Source organism: Phycodurus eques, unplaced genomic scaffold (assembly GCF_024500275.1).
Source record: "Phycodurus eques isolate BA_2022a unplaced genomic scaffold, UOR_Pequ_1.1 contig_24, whole genome shotgun sequence".
Classification (NCBI taxonomy): domain Eukaryota; kingdom Metazoa; phylum Chordata; class Actinopteri; order Syngnathiformes; family Syngnathidae; genus Phycodurus; species Phycodurus eques.
The window spans coordinates 198,911-219,803 of NW_026904021.1; the positions used below are offsets into that span (position 1 = coordinate 198,911).

Here is a 20,893-nt window from a genome sequence, read left to right on the forward strand (position 1 = left end):
TGCGGTCAGCATTTAAAAGGATGAAAAGGTGCCTCCATGTTGAGAAGTCCATCCACTTTCTATGGCACTTACTCATTAGGGTTCACAGGTGAGCTGGAGATTATTATTATTATTGACATCAGGCGAGAGGCACGGTGTACACTGGACTGGTTGCCAGTCGATGGCAGGGCAATTGAGCAGGCAAGTCCTCCACAATGTGGTTGTAATTTCGAAAATGATGCAATATTGAGCAGCCATTGCTCCATTGCTATATTGCAGCCATTTGTGAAAATAATTTTGCATTTTATTTGCTCAATGGACACACAACACCCCATATTGAAAGAAAAAACTTTATTGTTGAAATCTTTGCTGATTTATTAAAAAAGAAAAACTTAAATATCACACAGCCATAAGTATTCAGACCCTTTGCTGTGACATTCATGTATTTAACTGGTGCTGTCCATGTCTTCTGATCATCCTTAAAATGGTTCTTCACCTCCATTGGACTCCAGCTGTGTTTTATTATACTGATTGGACTTGATTAGGAAAGCCACACACCTGTCTACATAAGACCTTACAGCTCACAGAGCAAAGGAGAATCATGAGGTCAAAGGAACTGCCTGAAGAGCTCAGAGACAGAATTGTGGCAAGGCACAGATCTGGCCAAGGTTACAAAAATATTTCTGCTTCACTTAAGGTTCCTAAGAGCACAGTGGCCTCCATAATCCTGAAATGGAAGACGTTTTGGACGATCAGAACCCTTCCTCGAGCTGGCCGTCCGGCCAAACTGAGCAACTGGTGGAGAAAGAGCCTTGGTGAAAGAGGTAAAGAGGAACCCAAAGATCACTGTGGCTGAGCTCAGAGATGCAGTCGGGAGATGGAAGAAAATTCTAGAAAGACAACCATCACTGCACCCCTCCAGCAGTCTGGGATTTATGGCAGAGTGGCCTGACGGAAGCCTCTCCTCAGTGCAAGACACATGAAAGCCCACATGGAATTTGCTAAAAAACATGTAAAGGACTCAAAGATGGTGAGAAATAATTATAATTATATAATTATAAGAATTATTTGGTCTGATGAGACCAAGATAGAAATTGTTGGCCTTAATTCTAAGTGGCATGTGTGGAGAAAACCAGGCACTGCTCATCACCTGTCCAATGCAGTCCCAACAGTGAAGCATGGTGGTGGCAGCATCATACTGTGGGGGTGCTTTTCAGCTGCAGGGACAGGACGACTGGTTGCAATCGAAGGAAGAATAAATGCGGCCAAGTACAGGGATATCCAGGATGAAAACCTACTCCAGAGTACTCAGAACCTCAGACTGGGCCGAAGGTTCACCTTCAAAAAAGACGGTGACCCTAAGCACATCAGAATCAGAATCATTTTTATTTGCCAAGTATGTCCAAAAAACACACAAGGAATTTGTCTCCGGGAGTTGGAGCCACTCTAGTACGACAACAGACAGTCAATTGACAAAGAACACTTTTGAGACATAAAGACATTGACAAAAAACAGTCACTGACCAATAAGGGGTTAATAGTTATCTGGTAATGCCGGTACATTATTTTATTTAAAAAAAATATATATATTTTTTTTGACAATTGTGCAAAAGATACAGATGCCTCTAGCACTTACAGCAGTTCGAATGACTAATATTGCAATAGTCCGGTGCAATGACCATTGTGCAAAGGGCGCCGAGACTTCAAGGAGTGTATCCAGTTGAAAGTGACGAGTAGCGCGATAATCTGGGACAATGTTGCTTGTGCAAATGTTGCAGATACTCCTCAATCAGTGTGCAAATGGAGCCAATGCTACTTTGGCATGAGTGGCCAGTATTGGTCAACAACAGATATGCAAATAGTGCAGCGTGGCAAGACTACAATAGTGAGTGCACGAGTAATATATAATTGGCCCCACAGAAATGTGACAATGAACTCAAGTCAAAAAATTGCCAGCATGTTGTCATGGAATTGTAGGTTATGTGTTTAAGAAGTTGATCGCAAGAGGGAAGAAGCTGTTGGAATGTCTACTAATTCTAGTTTGCATTGATCGGTTGCGCCTACCTGAGGGAAGGAGCTGGAAGAGCTGGTGACCGGGATGTGGAGGTCCGAGAGGACTTTGCACGCTCTTGTCTTAGTTCTGCCAGTGTGCAAGTCCTCAAGGGGACCGACAATCCTTTCAGCAGTTTTTATTGTCCGTTGCAGTCGGAGTTTGTCCTTTTTTGTAGCAGCACCAAACCAGACTGTGATGGAAGAACACAGGACTGATTCGATGACCGCTGTGTAGAACTGCCTCATCACCTCCCCTGGCAGTCTGTGCTTTCTCAGAAGCCGCAGGAAGTACATCCTCTGATGGGCCTTGTTGAGGACGGACTTGATATTGGTCGCCCACTTCAGGTCCTGAGAGACTGTAATTCCCAGGAACTTGAAGGTCTCGACGGTTGACACAAGGCAGCTGGACAACGTGAGGGGCAGCTGTGGCCAAGAATACCTCCTGAAGTCCACGATCATCTCTACAGTCTTGAGCGTGTTCAGCTCCAGGTTGTGTCGGCCGCACCACAGCTCCAGCCGCTCCGCTTCCTGTCGATATGCAGACTCGTCACCGTCCTTGATGAGGCCAATGACATTGATGTCATCTGCAACTTGAGGAGTTTGACAGCCGGGTGTGCTGAGGTGCAGTCGTTCGTGTAGAGAGAGAAGAGCAGCGGAGAGAGGACACAACCTTGGGGCGCCCCAGGGCTGATGCTGCGTGTGGATGAGGTGCCCCCCCACCCCCCAGCCTGACCTGCTGTGTCCTGCCTGTCAGGAAACTGTAAATCCACTGGCAGATGGCAGGCGAGACGCTGAGCTGGAGAAGCTTGGATGAAAGGAGTTCAGGAATGATGGTGTTGAACGCTGAGCTGAAGTCCACAAACAGGATCCTCCCGTAGGTCCCTGCACTGTAGAGGTGTGCATGGATGAAGTGCAGTCCCATGTTGACTGCATCATTCGCAAACCTGTTCGCTCGGTAGGCAAACTGCAGGGGGTCCAGCAGGGGACCTGTGACGCTCTTGAGGTGGTCCAGCACGAGACGTTCAAAGGACTTCATGACCACAGATGTCAAGGCGACAGGCCTTTAGTCATAGCTAAAATACCAAAGGAGTGGCTTCAGAAAAACTCCATTTTTGAATGGCCCCTCTGACTGTTTTTGAATGGCCCATCCAGAGCTCCCATTTGAGCATCTGGAGAGCATCTCTGGAGAGACCTGAAAATGGCTGTACACCAATGTTCACGATCCAACCTGACAGAACTGGAGAGGATCTGCTAGGAGGAATGGCAGAGGATCAGAGGATCCCCAAATCCGAAAAGACTTTTGGCTGTGTTAGCTCAAAAGGGTGCTTCTACTCAATACTGAGCAAAGGGTCTGAATACTGATATTTCAGTTTTTCTTTTTTAATAAATCGGAAAACATTTCAACAATTCCATTTTTTTTCTGTCAATATGGGGTGCTGTGTTTACAACCCCAATTCCAATGAAGTTGGGACGTTGTGTAAAACAAATAAAAACAGAATACATGAATTTGCAAATCATCCATCCATTCATCCATTTTCTGAGCCGCTTCTCCTCACAAGGGTCGCGGGCGTGCTGGAGCCTATCCCAGCTATCATCGGGCAGGAGGCGGGTACACCCTGAACTGGTTGCCAGCCAATCGCAGGGCACAAACAAACAAACAACCATTCGCACTCACAGTCACACCTACGGACAATTTAGAGTCTCCAATTAATGCATGTTTTTGGGATGTGGGAGGACACCGGAGTGCCCAGAGAAAACTCAAGCAGGCAGGGCGAGAAAATGCAAATTTCACACAGGCGGGGCTGGGGATTGAACCCCGGTCCTCAGAACTGTGAGGCTGACGCTCTAACCAGTCGCCCACCGTGCCGCCTCACCCTAATCAGACAAGATAATTATTAATGGTTAGTAAACAGATGTTACACTACTAAAATATATATTTGTGGCAGCATTAAAGCTCTTCGGTATATTGAATCTATCCAACATCCATCCATCCATCCATCCATTTTCTACTGCTTATCCGGGTCGGGTCGCGGGCGCAGTAGCTTTAGCAGGGACACTCAGACTTCACTCTCCCCAGCCACTTCATCCAGTTCTTCCGGGGGGATCCCGAGTCGTACACAGGCCAGCTGAAGGACATAGTCTCTCCAGCGTGTCCTGGGTTGTCCCCGGGGTTTCCTACTGGTGGGACGTGCCCGGAACACCTCACCAGGGAGGCGTCCGGGGGGCATCCGAATCAGATGCCCCAGCCACCTCATCTGGCTCCTCTTGATGTGAAGGAGCAACGGCTCTACTCTGAGATCCTCGCGGCTGACCGAGCTTCTCACCCTATCTGTAAGGGAGAGCCCGGACACCCTAGGGAGGAAACTCATTTCGGCCGCTTGTATCCGGGATCTCGTGCTTTCGGTCATGACCCACAGCTCGTGACCATAGGTGAGGGTAGGAACGTAGATCGACCGGCAAATTGAGAGCTTTGCCTTTCGGCTTAGCTCCTTCTTTACCACAACGGACCGATACAAAGTCCGCCTCACTGCAGACGCGGCAGCGATCCGCCTGTCGATCTCCCGTTCCATTCTTCCCTCACTCGTGAACAAGACCCCAAGATACCCCAAGATACTTGAACTCCTCCACTTGGGGCAGGATCTCATCCCCGACCTGGAGAGGGCATGCCACGATGTTGGTGGTGCACTGCTTTCCTCTCCTGAGACACCGGATGGTGGACCAGAATTTCCTCGAAGCCGTCCGGAAGTCGTTCTCCATGGCCTCACCGAACTCCTCCCATTTTGGCTTCAGCGACCACCAGAGCTGCATTCCGCTTGGCCAGCTGGTACCCATCAGCTGCCTCAGGAGTCCCACAGGCCAAAAAGGCCCGATAGGACTCCTTCTTCAGCTTGACGGCATCCCTCACCATTGGTGTCCACCAACGGGTTCAGGGATTCCCGCCACGACAGACACCGACCACCTTACAGCCACATCTCTGGTCGGCCGACTCAGCAATGGAGGCGTGGAACATGGTCCACTCGGACTCGATCTCCCCCGCCTCCCCCGGAACATGAGCAAAGTTCTGTCGGAGGTGGGAGTTGAAACTCCTTCTGACAGGGGATTCTGCCAGACGTTCCCAGCAGACCCTCACAATACGTTTGGGCCTGCCACGTCGGACCGGCATCTTCCCCCACCATCGGAGCCAACTCACCACCAGGTGGTGATCAGTTGACAGCTGCGCCCCTCTCTTCACCCGAGTGTCCAAGACATGCGGCCACAAGTCCGTTGACACGACCACAAAATCGATCATCGAACTGCGACCTCGGTTGTGCTGGTGCCAAGTGCACGTGCGGACCCCCTTATTCTTGAACATGGTGTTCGTTATGGACAATCTGTGACGAGCACAGAAGTCCAATAACAGAACACTTCTCGGGTTCTGATCGGGGGGCCGTTCCTCCCAATCACGCCCTTAAAGGTCTCACTGTCATTGCCCACGTGAGCATTGAAGTCCCCCAGCAGAACGATGGAGTCCCCAGCGGGAGCGCTCTCCAGCACCCCCTCCAAGGACTCCAAAAAGGGGCTCACAACCAGAGAATCAAAAAACAGATAACGCAGGGAGACACGACAAAAGGTCCGTGTGGTATAATCGTACAGAACCTAAATTTGGACAGCGTTCAGAACGGCGGCAAACACGGGGGCAAAAATGAGTAAATATTCCGACGCCCACACACTGTCACGGTGCCCCCTAAAAAGGCTGATGATTACAATGCATGACAGGTGCAGCACCGATGTCAACGGCCACCTTCGCTCACCCAGACACTGCAACACAAAGAAAAACAACTTGAAACACAGGTCCATGGCAGAAGGGGGAGCCACATTATCCTTTCGGGCTGTGCCCGGCCGGGCCCCATGGGTGCAGGCCCGTCCACCAGGCGCTCGCCTTCGAGCCCCACCTCCAGGCCTGGCTCCAGACGGGGGCCCCGGTGACCCGCGGGCGGGCAAGGGAAAACCAACTAAATCGTTTGTCGTTATCATTAGGGTTCTTTGAGCCATGCTTTGTCTGGTCCCTCACCGAGGACCTGTTTGTCATGGGTGACCCTGCCAGGGGGATAAAGCCCCAGACAACTTAGCTCCTAGGATCATTGGGACACACTAACCCTTACACCACGATAAGGTGATGGCTCAAGGAGGGGTCCAAATGAACAGTAAAACCATAGTGCTCATCATCTGGTTGACCTTGGCCAACTCGGAGCACGGCTGAGGCGAAGAAGCAAGTAGGGCGCATCGAGAAGCAGCGGAGGGCCCCGGCAAGCTCCCCGTGGTGCTAGCGGCTGTTGTGTCGTGGTCCTCTCTCGGCACCTTTGAAACGCTTCTCGAAATGACAGCATAATTTTCACTGACATTTAATGCAACTTCAGATGCTAATTCACGACAGGTGAAAATCAAACTTGTCTCCCAAACGGTTTTCAACATCAGTTTTAAAATTATTTTTTTTCACCTTTCATTTCTTTGATGCTTCTTTGCTATGTATTCAAAAAAACAAACAAATACAGATAGAAATATACAGTATTGGATGTAGAGGAATAAAACAAATCTGTTTAAATTTGGAAATAAAAACATGAGAAACAACCTGATCTAAACTATCATATTTTAATGACTATGCATTAGAAATAACTGTATTATATAATCCTGAGGCGGCACGGTGGGCGACTGGTTAGAGAGTCAGCCTGACAGTTCTGAGGACCCGGGTTCAATCCCCGGCCCAACCTGTGTGGAGTTTGCATGTTCTCCTCGTGCCTGCGTGGGTTTTCTCCGGGCACTCCGGTTTCCTCCCACAACCCAAAGAAAACATGCATTAATTGGAGACTCTAAATTGCCCTGAGGTGTGAATGTGAGTGCGAATGGTTGTTTGTTTGTATGTGCCCTGATTGGCTGGCAACCAGTTCAGGGTGTACCCCACCTCCTGCCCGATGACAGCTGGGATAGGCTCCAGCATGCCCGCAACCCAAGTGAGGAGAAGCGGCTCAGAAAATGGATGGATGGATATAATGCTGAATGGCTGGTAATGTTCTTTAACTCATTCACTGCCAGCTTTCCCAGTTAACATGGTTATTTGACTTCAAAAGCCGTCAATGGCAGTGAATGATTTTAAACACTTGAAGTTTGGTGGTTACAATTGAACAAATCACAAAGAAAGGCACAAGAACAAGCTGTCACATTCATTTTACAGTGCACATGAATATGCTGATGCAGTTGGCTGGGCTGGCTCGAGTGCGCAAATACTTCCTGACATGACAAGCTTGAAACGGAATGTATTTAAAATGACATTCAACAACATTAGTAAAGTAGCACAGGGATTCACTTGACAGGCTGAATGCCTCGATCGATTTATTTCATGACAGGACAAGGGAAAGCTGATCATGCTGCTGCTGAAGTTATGGTTTCTCTTGAATGGTTGTGGTTTTAAGGACTGCCTTCGGACAAGTGATGCCGGAAACGCAAAAAATAAATAAATAAATAAATAAAACCCACCATTATGAGTAACGAGCAAAGTAACATGTTACTTTCCCTGAGAAAGTAATTAGACTACAGTTACTACTTCTCACCAACAATAGTTACTTTTGCATCATTAATGTCTCTTGCGAAGTTTTAATCTGAGGGTCCAGGGTTCAAGTCCCTGTTCAGGCGACATAATTCTTCAGAAGTTATTCACTAAATATTCTGCAGGTACTTTCACTCAGACACTTGAACACTTCAAAACACCCAACACGTTCATCTATGCACCACACACTCTCACTTTGACCTTGGGTATCTCGGTCATTCGCATACCAGGCTTTTAATCTGATGTTCTGTCTTGCGAGTACCTGTTTAGTCAAAATTGTTGCTGGCGCTTAACTTGAACCTCGTCTCCTCACCTCACTCCCTCACTTCCTGTAGAGCCTGGATAGCTCAGTCGGTATAGCATCAGACTTTAAATCTGACGGTCAAGGGTTCAAGTCCCTGTTCAGGTGAAATACCTTTTAAGAGGTTGTTCACGAAATATCACTCAGACACTTGAACACTTCAAAACACCCAACACATGTTCATCGATGCACCTCTCCCTTTCTGACTTTGACCTTGGGTATCTCAGTCAGAAGCATACCTGTCTTTTAATCTGATGTTCTGTCTTTCGAGTACCTGTTTATTCAGTGTCGTGTCGCTTGCGCTTAATTTGAACCTCGTCTCCTCAGCTCACTCCCTCATTTATTCTATCTCCTGGATAGCTCAGTCAATTGATCATTAGACTTTTAATCTGAGGGTCCAGGGTTCAAATCCCTATTCAAGTTAGCTGTTCAGGTGAGATAATTCTTAAGCAGTTGTTCACTAAATATCACGCAGGTACTTTGACTCAGACACTTGAACACTTCAAAACACCCACCACATATTCATCGATGCACCTCTCACTTTCTGACTTTGACCTTGGGTATCTCGGTCATTCACATACCAGGCTTTTAATCTGATGTTCTGTCTTGCGAGTACCTGTTTCGTCAGTATCAAATGGTTTGCTTGCGCTCAATTTGAACCTCGTGTCCTCAGCTCACTCCCCCCTTGACTGTAGAGCCTGGATAGCTCAGTCGGTAGCGCATCAGACTTTTAATCTGAGGGTCCAGGGTTCAAGTCCCTGTTCAGGAGACATACTTTTTAAGAGGTTGTTCACTAAATATCACTCAGACACTTGAACACTTCAAAACACCCAACACATGTTCATCGATGCACCTCTCACTTTCTGACTTTGACCTTACAAATTATCATGAGCTGTGCCCTGCAGTTCCCTTGTTGGAGCTTGTGTGGCGCCCCTTTCGCCCTGTCTCTCATCCCAGTAATCAGCACCACCTCGGCCGCGCACTTCTTGTCAATCAGTCTTCGTCATCACCTGCATTGAAGCCTGCCAGATCCAAGATTCCACTGCCAGAGTATTAACGTTCACCCGTGGTACACCGGCTCGCAACTTACATGTAAACTACGCCGGTCCTCGCAATATTTCTGACCTCCTTCCATGTTCTTCCTTGTCCTCAGTGCTCCTTCCGTCTTCCCCGCCTTGCTGACCTCTTCCAACAAGCCATCCACCTGCTCACGCCACCGCCGACTGCTCCCTGTCTCGACGACCCGCCGGTACGCCTCAAGGACCCCCCTTTGAATTTCTTCTCAATCCACCGCTCGCCACAAACTTCTTCAGCCTCCGCCTGCTTCTGCCTCCAGTTGAAATGAACACCGTCGTATCGTGACACAAATATGCAATCCCAATTCCAATGAAGTTGGGACGTTGTGTTGAACAGAAATAAAAACGGAAAAAATTAAATATAGGTCGAACATGATTTGCAAATCATTGTATTCTGTTTTTATTTATGTTTAACACAACATCCCAACTAAGTTACTGGTGGTGTAGTGGTACACTCGCCTGACTTTGGTGCGGGCAGCGTGAGTTCAGTTCCCACTCAGTGACGGTGTGAATGTGAATGTGAATGGTTGTCCGTGTCTATATGTGACCTGCGGTTGACTGGGGACCAGTTCAGGGTGGAGTCCGCCTTTTGCCTGAAGTCAGCTGGGATAGGCTCCTGTTGTCACGTTTGTGGTTTGGGCGAAGGGGAGGAACACAAGGCAAGAACATGGTGGACCCAATTGCAGGGAAGCAGTGAGGCAAGGCAGGAGTGCGGGAGTCTCAAAAAAATATTTAATCTTTCAAAAAGGGCAAACAAGGATATTGGATAAAGCAAAACTACACAAAGTCCCACAACAGATAACAACCAAACCAAAGTAACAAAGAAACACTTGAATATCTAAAACCGGAAACAAACTATGACCTGTGAGGAAGACGTGGACCAGATAGGGACAATGACATACCAGAATGACAACGACAACTGGTGAGTATTACATGGCAAAGACTTCCATACCTCTACAGGAATGTCAAACTGTTTTTCTGGAAAAAAGTGTTCACTACAGCCATTTGCAAAGTCTACCACCATCTGTCCCTCCAAGTTCCTTACCTGGATACCGTACTTACCCATCACGTCTTCATCACCCCTATTTCCTTCACCAACATGTCCATTACAATCTGCACCAATCGCATCTCTCTCTCTTTCTGGGATGCTCAGAACGACGTCATCTACCTCCTTCCAGAATTTCTCTTTCACCTTCAAGGTCACATCCTACCTGTGGGGACATAACCACTAATCACATAATACATAACACCCTCAATTTCAAAGTTTCAGCCTCATCACTCGAGCTGATACACTATTCACCTCCAAGACATTCTTAGCCAACTCTTCTTTTAAAATAACCCTGACTCCATTTCTCTTCCCTATCTACACCATGGTAAAATAATTAAATAACCCTGCCCATTAACTTCTAGCCTTACTGCCTTTCCACCTGGTCTCCTGGACACACAATATATCAATCCTTTCTCCTAATCGTCATGTCAACCAACTCCCGAGATATTCCTGTCATAGTCCCAACCTTCAAAGTCCCCACATTCAGTTCTATGCTCTGTGCTTTCCTCTTCTCTTTCTGCCGAAGAACCCGCTTTCCACCTCTTCTTCTTCGACTTCGACCAGTAACTGTATTTCCACCGGCACCCTGCAGGTTGACGGCGCCGGTGGCGGAGGCTGTTAACCTGGGCCACGACCGATCTGGTCTGGAATTCTTTGGATGAACGCCCATATTTGTTTGGCAACGTTTTAAGCCGGATGCCCTTCCTGATGCAACCCTCTGTATTTATCCGGGCTTGGGACCGGCCTACAGTTTGCTCTGGCTTATGCCCCCCATAGGGCTGCATTAGTTTGTGGTACATTGATGGTTTGTATTCTTATTATAAGCACTTCTAAACACATTTAGGGGAGTCATGGGTTTCCTGTACAGCAAAAAGTGAATTGCATTTAATATTTCGGGAAAGCAACTGAGCACACAAGCAGAACATTTCCTCCGCACATTCTGTGCTTATTATTCATCATCCAAGATAAGGTTCACTACTTTTTTTGGGTTTTTTTTTTTTACATCAGATTTGTTCATTCACAGTAGTTAACGTCTACATCCAGAAATACACAAAATATTACTTCAAAAATTTTCCAAACACTGGAACATATTTTTTCCAGTTCTTGAATCAGAAGCCTCACCATTGTAACCATCCTGGTTGATGTCTCCCAGATTTTCCGCAGCCAGGCCAAACATGGAGTCCTTCTGTCCGTCTATCCTGGTGGGGATGCCCTTGTCCCATTTTCCGGCTTTGTTGACGTCGACATACGTAGCGCCTCAGATTTCGTTATCCTTCTTAATGTACTGAGGCGCTCCCACCACAATGTCCTCACAGCTCTCAAACAACAGGTAGCTGTAGTTTCCTGGAATGTGAATTTTTCGGATGACATTTTACATCTACCTTACTGTACTTATTTATCTTTCTGACGACTTTGACTTGACTGTACTTAAAAGTCATTCACTGCCAGCCTTCTGAGTTAACATGGATATGAGACATCTAAAGCAGTCAATGGCAGTGACATTTGTAGATTTTTCAGGTATTTGTATATAACTGGAGTATTTAGTTCATGACGACATTTTACTTTTAGTCCCTACATTTAAAAAAAGAAGCAGCTCAAAAAGATATCTGTACTTTCTACTCCTTGCTTCTTTTCAGTATGAGGACTCTGTAAGACAAAAAGAGGTCAACTATTTTGTGTGTAAAGACAGGCAAAATGTGTTTGGACCTTTTAATGAAGTACATTTTCATAGTCTGTACTCTTTGACTTTGACTTAAGTCCAAGAGTTGAATGAGTACTTCTAAGTGTCTGGATTTTGACTTAAGTACAGAGTGACGCGTGAGTGCTTCACCGAGGTGGCTGCTGGCAGGAGTGGGGACGAGATCGGGGTTCTTCTCATTTTGCCTCGAAAGGCCCGTCATCGTAAATGCCCATCTCGAGGGATTCTCGCTCCACATTCTGAATTTTTTTGAACTTTTATCCTTGACTGAGTTTGCTGTAACGCCCCGTCAAATTTAAAGGTTAACATCGATCTCTCAGAATTAAATGTAACAAGCAATCACGTATTCATAAGGGTCACCTTTCCAGTTGTATGCTCCAGGAGCCCCAAAGAAGAAGTAATGGTAGTCTTTGTCAAAAGTGGCGGAGAGGCCCTGCTGGCAGGAGCCGAACATCTCGTGACTTCTCGGCCTGCTGTCACAGAAATGCTAGTCTCCTCCGTCCTCGCTGGAGTAAGGATTGATTTTTAAATCCCACGTAGCAGCAGCCAATGATGTCCCGGGATTCGATCGGTGTCTTCACATTGGTCCTGTGCTGATATCGATGGGCACGGGTCTACGTGGGGGATCAAAGAGCAAAATTTAATGTACAGTGATCCCCCCGCTATATCACAGGTTTCGAAGTGATCAATTTTATGGGTTTTTACAGGAGAACTACTAAATGTAATGCCCCTAGCCTTTGGGAAAGGAAAGGCGCAGTTGCATATGCACTTTTCAACTGTTCATTTATGTGTTCAAACACATTCGTAATGTGTTTCAACAGGGTTTTTAATAAGATTAAGTGCTTTTAAATTAGTTTTAATGTGTTTCAAACCTCTGGAAAACTGTGGAAAATAAGTGTTTATGTGGTCTCTCAATACTGCAGTTTCACCGATTGTTGGTGGGTCTGGAAGGTATCCAGGAATTCACTGTACATAAAATTCCACCAGTTTGTGTCCATAGCATAGCAATGGAAGATAATATATATATAAGATATATTATTATTATGATATGATTCATCACTTTTGATCACTTGTTATGTATTGGCTAGAAAAATGTTTTTAGATTTTGTGCTTTGAACTCTGGTCATTTCATTAGGTACACCAGAAAACGCGACGAAGTTGTATATTAACATCTGTATTTACAAAACTCTTGTCACGAATGGAGAGGAGCTGGACCCAAGAGCAGGGGTAGGCAGATAGGTTACGATGAACAGCTTAAAGTAATGGAGGTGCGTTGGCGGGGAGTGGAGGAAGGGACGTGCGGCAGGCAGAGGCGAGGACAGGCGGCGGGGATCTGTTAAGGACGTAATAAAATTGTCAATGTTCAATAGATCATGGAACCTTCAATCGTTTTCTTTGTCCAAAAAGAGAGGAAAAAATAAGACACCAGAGGGCTGAGTCTCAGGGTTCATTCAATCAACTGTACACCAGAGTGCAAGTTCACTGAATGACACACCTCGTTTATTTGAGCTAACTCCTTTTATACGCATAAGAAGGTTTCGTTATGACTGGAAGAAGGTATCTCTGGCCTTGGGTGTTATAAAAAATGGGGGAGTCATATTAAAACGATCATTCCTCAGTAATCTAAACTCCTACTCCTCCTTTCATGGATAACAAAACTTAATCATGTATCACCCAAGTGTTTTGGAAACGGAACTTAATTGTTAGATAATGAAACATAGCTTCATGAGTAAGAAATAGAACAATCCAACAATCCCCATGTTTACATCGTGGAACTATATAACAGACCCTAAGCAGTACTACTCTATGTGGAAGGCAATCAGAGGATATATAAACAACGTAGTCATGAGCTAAGCATTCTTCATAAGGCAGTACTACTCTTGAGACAGGCCAAAAACCTCCCCATATATTGATTTGAGGAGGGAAAAAGAAAAGTCCCGTAACATGCTAAGAGAAAAGACACTGTATATTCATAATCAATAATTATTCCATCTGGACACGACGTCGTCTTGTGTGAGCAGAACTTCAGGAGTAGGAGCTTCTTCGGAGGTCATCAACATCTGTGATTCCGGCTGGTTCATATTCTTTTCCACCACTCCCGAGACCATCTTGACACACAGTGTCCTCGTCCATGGAATAATACAGCATCCGAAAAGCAATAACAAAGTAACAGCAGTAACAATAGCAGTTATTAATGTAATTACAAGGTGTTTACATTTTCCAAACCATGTCGTAGCACAATCTTCCAGGGGGTTGAAAACGCCTGTTGAATCTGCCATTTCATCAGCCAAAGTTTTTAACCCATGTAGGGCTCTTGTTACTTTTCCATCCGGGCTGTGTTGTTGGGAAGAAAAGTACAACATTTTGGACCAAACATTGCACAAACACCATTCTTTTCGGCAAGGATCATGTCAAGGGCCATGCGATTTTGAATTGCCATTAGGGAAGTGGGGGCCAATTGTTCAGCTCAGCCTTCAATGGTATCACTGGTTAAATTTACTGCTCTTTGCCTGTTGAATCATAATTTGGTATTTTATTCGATTCATTATTGCATTATGTTTTTTCTGGCCCTTAATGCCTTTGTCCACCATTTTTTGTGGGGTCCACCTGGCGGTAAAATGGGTGGTTTGTCCCCATGTCTGACACCATGTGTGACGATATGGCAAATTCTGCACGCATCGGGTCTGTACCGTCTGGTCGAAACATAAGTAGATGTCTGTTCCTCTATACGAGCTGTTCTAGCCTCCACAGTTAATCACGTCGCATAAGTCGAAAACATAAGCATTGTTTGTTCCTTCCTTGTGATTAATTGTAATCTGGAATGGTATTCCACATTTGCTTGGTACCCTTTCTCCTGCTACATGAATTGCAGGTCAACTAAATTCCCCTGTTTGCCGAATGCAACTTGAGGCAATAAATGCAACACTAATGAAACAATCACAGTGGTTTGGCAACACGACATTGTGACCTGTGGAACCAGGTAGTCCCTTTTCCTTCAAGTCTCAAAAGTGTTCTCTGTCAATTGACTGTCTGTTGTCGTACTCGAGCTGGCTCCAACTACCGGAGACAAATTCCTTGTGTGTTTTTTGGAAATACTTGGCAAATAAAGATGATTCTGATTCTGGACAATGAAGAAGGTGACTCAAAAGTTGAGCCAGAACCTGGACCAGGAAAAGAAAAAGAAAAACCATGGTATATTACGAAAGGGCTGAGTTTGTTTGTACTATTTACAGACGCTCTGATGGACATGAGCACAATTGGGAGAGTTCTCAACCATGACATATTTGACTGTGCACAGCATTTAGCCAATTTTTGTTTTAAAGTTGCATTCATACATTCAACGACTCCTTTCGTTCGCTACTAGTTCAATTACAGCCCATCCAGCCACTAGTTCCCCATTGTTTTTCCTATAACAACCATCCGGAAAGAACTTTCTCCCTTCCTTCAACTGGTTCCGACAATAAATCTGAGCGACATGCTTTGTCTTTTCTGGCCTTCTCCTCACACTAATGCATTCCTTCAGTTACACCGTCGCCATGTTAGTATTGACAGGTGTAAACTGAATATGCGGTTGTTCTAACAATGATAATATTTAATTTTTCGCTTGTTTGAAAAGGTAAATAGTCGTGAGTTGAATGGAAGCGGTTGTGGAGTGTGTGGTGTGTAGCAGAGCAGGTGCATAAGCACCACACATGCGCATTTCTCGATAAGAGCCGCAGCTGCTGCTGCATACCTCTCGCAGTCAGATGCATGTGCTACTATTGGTTCTAACAAAACATTCATGTGTAGTAGTACCTTTCTTTTGCCCCGTAATAGTTGGTACAAAACTGCAGCGGCAGTGTGAGTTTTGTTCGAGATGTCCAAATGAAACGGTAGTTTATAGTTAGGAAGTGCCAAAGCAATAGTGAGGCGCAGAAAATGGCATTTTGAACCTAGGCAATAAATCCGATGTCAGGTGAAACACTGCCGCAACACCCTTTTGTCCCACAACCATTCTATCAGTTTGTAAAATACCATGTCTGTCTGATAGTTTTTCAAAAATTCTTGTTGATAAATCGTGTTCTCTATCATAGAACAAGGCTACAATGTGGAGGGTCAGGGGGTGGCGGGAATGGCCACAAGGACACAACCCACGGCTTCCACTCCGCAAATGCCTGCAGCACGCTGTCATTTATTTGACACGTGTCGAGCAGTCCCCAATAGATGTCAGCAACAGGAGTCACAGTTTTTTGTCAGGACACATGCTAGCACATGTGTACGCAGGTCTCCTTTGGCCGGCAGCATGGTTGCATCTGGAAACACAATGTCAAGTCCGTGTACTGCACAGACAATGGCAGCATTACATTTCTGTAAAATGTGTCTTCCAAGTAGGTTCACAGGACAAGTCTGATGCATCAGGACCTCATGCATAAATACTTGATCAGCAAGGTTCACTGGTCCAGGGGCAGAAAAAGGTACACATTTCCCCTGCCCTCATCCTGTTGTTTCACCACGTCCTCTGGGCAGCAGGTTGGGACAACAGTTGGCAGTGTGTCCCTTTTGTCCACAGGCATAACAACTGTAGTTACTGTGTGCTTCAGCAGGGCCTTGACAGACACGTGCAACGTGTCCAGTTTTTCCACATGCAAAGCATCTTATGGAGTTCGCGCCACGGGACTGACCCCTGAAACCTCCTCTGACTCCCCCTCTAGTCTGCTGCTGTAGTAGCAAAGTGGCCCACGTCGGGTCCTGCGACAGGAGCTGAGGTGCCATGACAGATCGTGCCTGTTTGTTTTGGGGGGGGGGTTTCTGACACATTTTCTCTGGCAGCGTCTCGTTGCAGTTTTACCAAGGTTTTCTGCATTTGTTCTATCTCACTGTTTTCAGAAGTCTTTTTGTCTATCCATCTTTTCATAAAGTGAAGTCCTGTTAGTTCTGGGTATAGTGAGGAAGTTTGTGGTGCCTAGCGCATATGGTGTTTTTTTATTTAATGTTATTATTTTTGTATTTTTTCAATTTCATCCTCCTTTCTTTCTGTTTTTTATCTTTTGTAATGCCATAAACATGGCATCATCTTTTGGTTCAATCATCCCCACCGATGCAATTACATTCAACACCGTACACAGATCTTGTTCTTTTTCAACGATTTTCGAGTTGACTGCGGATTTCTTAAAGACGGACGTTTTTTTGTTTTTTAGAATTTGTATTTCTACAACTAGTCTGTCTTTTAGACGATGTAACTCAGGAAGCAAAGGCTAAGTCTTTCTGATTTGTCCTTCTTCCTCTTTTTATCGAACCACTTACTTTTTTTCTCTCTTTCCTTTTTCTGTTTCTTCTCCCCTACATACCTTCGTCCCGTATAGTGTAACAGAAACTTTGTGAATTGCCACCTATTCCATCCTTTACCCCCTTCGTGACCTGAATCTCCCAATACCAATTCGGGGTTTCCTACCAATTGACAATGTTTCCTTCCATCATATAAATATGGGGAGAATTCGTAGAAAAGTGAATGTCTCAGTGACAGATATTTCACGTGTGAGAAAGGAAGCTTCTACCACAAGTGGCGCGCCTTTCTCCTTGGGGTTTCCCCACACTTAATACATCTTTTGAATTCACTTCGGAATTCTCCCAACAGTTCTTTCGGCATGTACTAAACATGCCTGAAATAATATTCTACACATAAATAACACTATTAATCTTGTCCTGCAAGACCTTCCCTGGTCTTTCTACCAGAGGGATACTTCACTTCAAATAACCTTTCCAACCTTTGTTGGAGGATTTCTCTGTGTCGCGGGTCACACAAAACTTATGATTAGAAAAAATTCCTTGTCTCGGACTCACAAATAATTTGGTAACTGTCAATGTGCAGAATTTTGTTAAAAAGGTCTCTGCTTACCTTAGTTTATGAAGCGCGCTGTTTGTGAGTCCAGGCCAAGTAGGTGATGACCAAAATGAACCTCTCCTATCGGACAAATCACGATGCATCTGTTAGGGACCCAATAAAATTGTCAATGTTCAATAGATCATGGAACCTTCAATCGTCCCTGCGTATTTGTTTTCTTTGTCCAAAAAGAGAGGAAAAAATAAGACACCAGAGGGCTGAGTCTCAGGGTTCATTCAATCAACTGTACACCAGAGTGCAAGTTCACTGAATGACACACCTCGTTTATTTGAGCTAACTCCTTTTATACGCATAAGAAGGTTTCGTTATGACTGGAAGAAGGTATCTCTGGCCTTGGGTGTTATCACAAAATGGGTGAGTCATATTAAAACCACCATTCCTCAGTTATGTAAACTCCTACATAATTTCATGGATAATAAAACGTAATCATGTATCACCCTAGTGTTTTGGAAATGAAACTTAATTGTCAGATAATGGAACATAGCCTTTATGAGTATGAAATATAACAATCCAACAAAACTCAGTCTTTACCCTGCAATCAGCAATCCACAATGCCAATGCAGCTTCCATTTTCACTATTCTCTTATTATGCGGAGTTACCACACGTTTCGCTTCCTTATTGAAGCAGTTTTGCGGATGTTTGCTTCCTCTTTCTTTATGTACCGCACTGTAGATTCATTCAGGTCGTAATGGCGTGCCACAGATGCATAACTTCTGCCCTATTTTTTCAAATCTAAAAGTTTCACTTTTTCCCTGATGGTCATCATCTTCTTCTTCCTCTTGGGCGCCCCGGAGGAAGCTTTCGCAGGGGCACAGCGCTTCGGCGGCATTGTAAGGGCTTGCTTCACTAATCAAAAAAATTAGCGCTTAAACAAAAAAAGTTATTGCGAACACAACAGCGTGGACGAGACTGGCGAGACACAACAAGGGAAGATGCTGGTTGAGGCTGTAATGATGTGCAGCCAATCAGCTCACGGGATGAAGCCACTTGTGCTCTCGTTGGTCGATGTCGTGCTGGGAACCAATCACGCGCCTTGTATGAGTGCCCGTACAGTACAGGCATGTACAAAGCTTCTGAGTCAACTCATCTCTTTGTTTGGCATGCAAGGAAACCTCTCCCGCGCATCAACATGAAACAACGCGTCTCCGCAATATGGCTGCCGATATGGCTGTATTTATTTATTTTTAAATTATTTTTATTTCTTTATTTTTTTAATGAATATTTTGGAACAACCCGCGAAGCACTGAAGCCGCAAAACGTGAAGCGCCAAGTGGCGAGGGAACACTGTAACCCCAAATTGAGTCACCCGTACTGTTTTAAGAAGTGTATTTTATGAAGGATCACAAATACATTTAACAGTTTACCAGCAAAAGTCAAAGTTTCTTTACAGTCTAATTTCAATCAATAATTCACTTCTTGATATTGACGTCATGAAAACTTTGGACCGAATGCATGCATTGCTCAAAGGAAGTATGGGTCTTAATGGCCCATATTTCACAAACAAGTTCGTTTTATGTATTTTGGCAGTCATTTCCAATAATAATTCTTTTTGGAGCAATTGGGAAAGAACTAATTCGCTTTTGAACACTCCTTTCCGCCAAAATCTATCATTGAAAAGCACTGGCATTGCTGGTGTGGGAAAACGAATGTACTATACTATGAAGTGGAAGTAATTAGTCATATGTTATATATCATAACTGTCAGATGGATCCCCTGACCTTCAAAGTGACAACAATTCAGGAAAAAAACAAAAAACAGCTCGCTTGAGTTTCCAAACACCGTTTTGTTCAAGCTGGTATTACAATACTTCCACACATAAATGTCCTCCAACACGCACCTTGATCGATGATTCTCTTCCCAAAGTCCGGGACACACAAAAGGATGTTTCCAATCTTAAAAGAGTTCATCTGCTCCAGACCCCGCGCATGAACATAAAAAAAATCAGGCGTTTAACAATTTCTGTCGTGTTGTGTGTGGTGTGCTCCGATAATATCAAACGCACAACACCACAAGCAAGGATTCTATAGAATGGCGATGTCTTCCATAAAGGACTTGCTTTGAAACCAGTTTGTCGTCTGGGCAAACCACCTTCATACAAAAAAAACAAAAACATGACATCGGGTGAGCCTTTTTTTTTGTTTGTTTTTAGCAGTTGTTTCCTTCCTGAGTCACGGCGCTTCTTGATTGGCTACATTCTGTTTCACGTCACAATTCACAACGTCATAACTGGGCGAGACGTTGGCTTCCACACGTGGAGATTTTGTAAGTCGTAAATATTTTTCAGCCCCGACCCATATCGGTCCCTATCTTCTGAACAAATCCACTCTTAAGTCATTTCAGATTTAAAGCAAAGCAAATTTATTTATATAGCGCATTTCATTTCATTTCAGTTCAATGTGCTTTCATGATTAAAAGCATTTAAAAACAAACAAACAAATAGCTTGTAAACATTTAAAATAAAGAGAAAAAATAAAAGTACAATTAAAACAGCGTACGTTCTACTGTTTCCGCTTGTTGGCATAATCTCATAGGATAATCTTTTAGAACATCGTCTGGCGTTTGAGGTCCTCGGTGGGGACAGGGCAAAATTGGGACAAAAACAACCTGATTGTCTTTGTGTGTACCAGGCCTAACATGATCTTTCCTTCACCTCAAGTATTGTCTTCATTCCCCACATTCTCTCTTCATTGAAACGATCTTCTCTTGCTAAATGGAGGACACCTTGTCTTTATTTACAATTGAATACAAACTCAATTTCCATGGTGATGCCCCACCATCGCAAACGTCAGCCTGTTCTGCCCACACGGTTCGTTTGAAATGCCCACAGCCCCCCGACAGGCCTGTCGGACTCTCAATTGTGAATGGCGATACTGAAAAAGACTCCGCTGATACAAGTTCGATGAACAAAGACAACTTTATTAGCTAACAAGCTACATGCAGTGTCCGCCAACAACTGCGGCAAGTGCGAGAGTCCCATTCAATATTGGTGGCTCCGAAATCTGGAGGGACACCATGCCTTCTTCTCGTGCCATCATGCGGTCAGCTCCTTCCTGACTCCTAATATGGCCGACTACCTTCTCATAATCTTTGAAGCTCCTGAGGTTACTATCACTGTTTGAAAGGTATCCAGTATTTAATTTGTTTAAATTTGAATTTAATCTTTATTTATCCAGGCAAGGTAATTGAGAACAGATTCTCATTTGCAAGGCTGATATTGGAGCAGACATTATAGTAAAACAAAGCAAAATAAAAGCAAATACAAATACATAGATGAGA

General features: G+C 44.7%; 1 non-coding gene and 1 pseudogene across 1 annotated transcript; both read left to right on the top strand.

Annotated features, from left to right (window-relative positions):
* LOC133398152 (coatomer subunit beta'-like) overlaps positions 1 to 20,893 on the top strand; it is a 101,646-nt pseudogene that overhangs the window by 51,087 nt on the left and 29,666 nt on the right.
* trnak-uuu (transfer RNA lysine (anticodon UUU)) lies at positions 8,609 to 8,684 on the top strand. Its single transcript has one exon. It is a non-coding gene; the product is annotated as a tRNA-Lys (tRNA).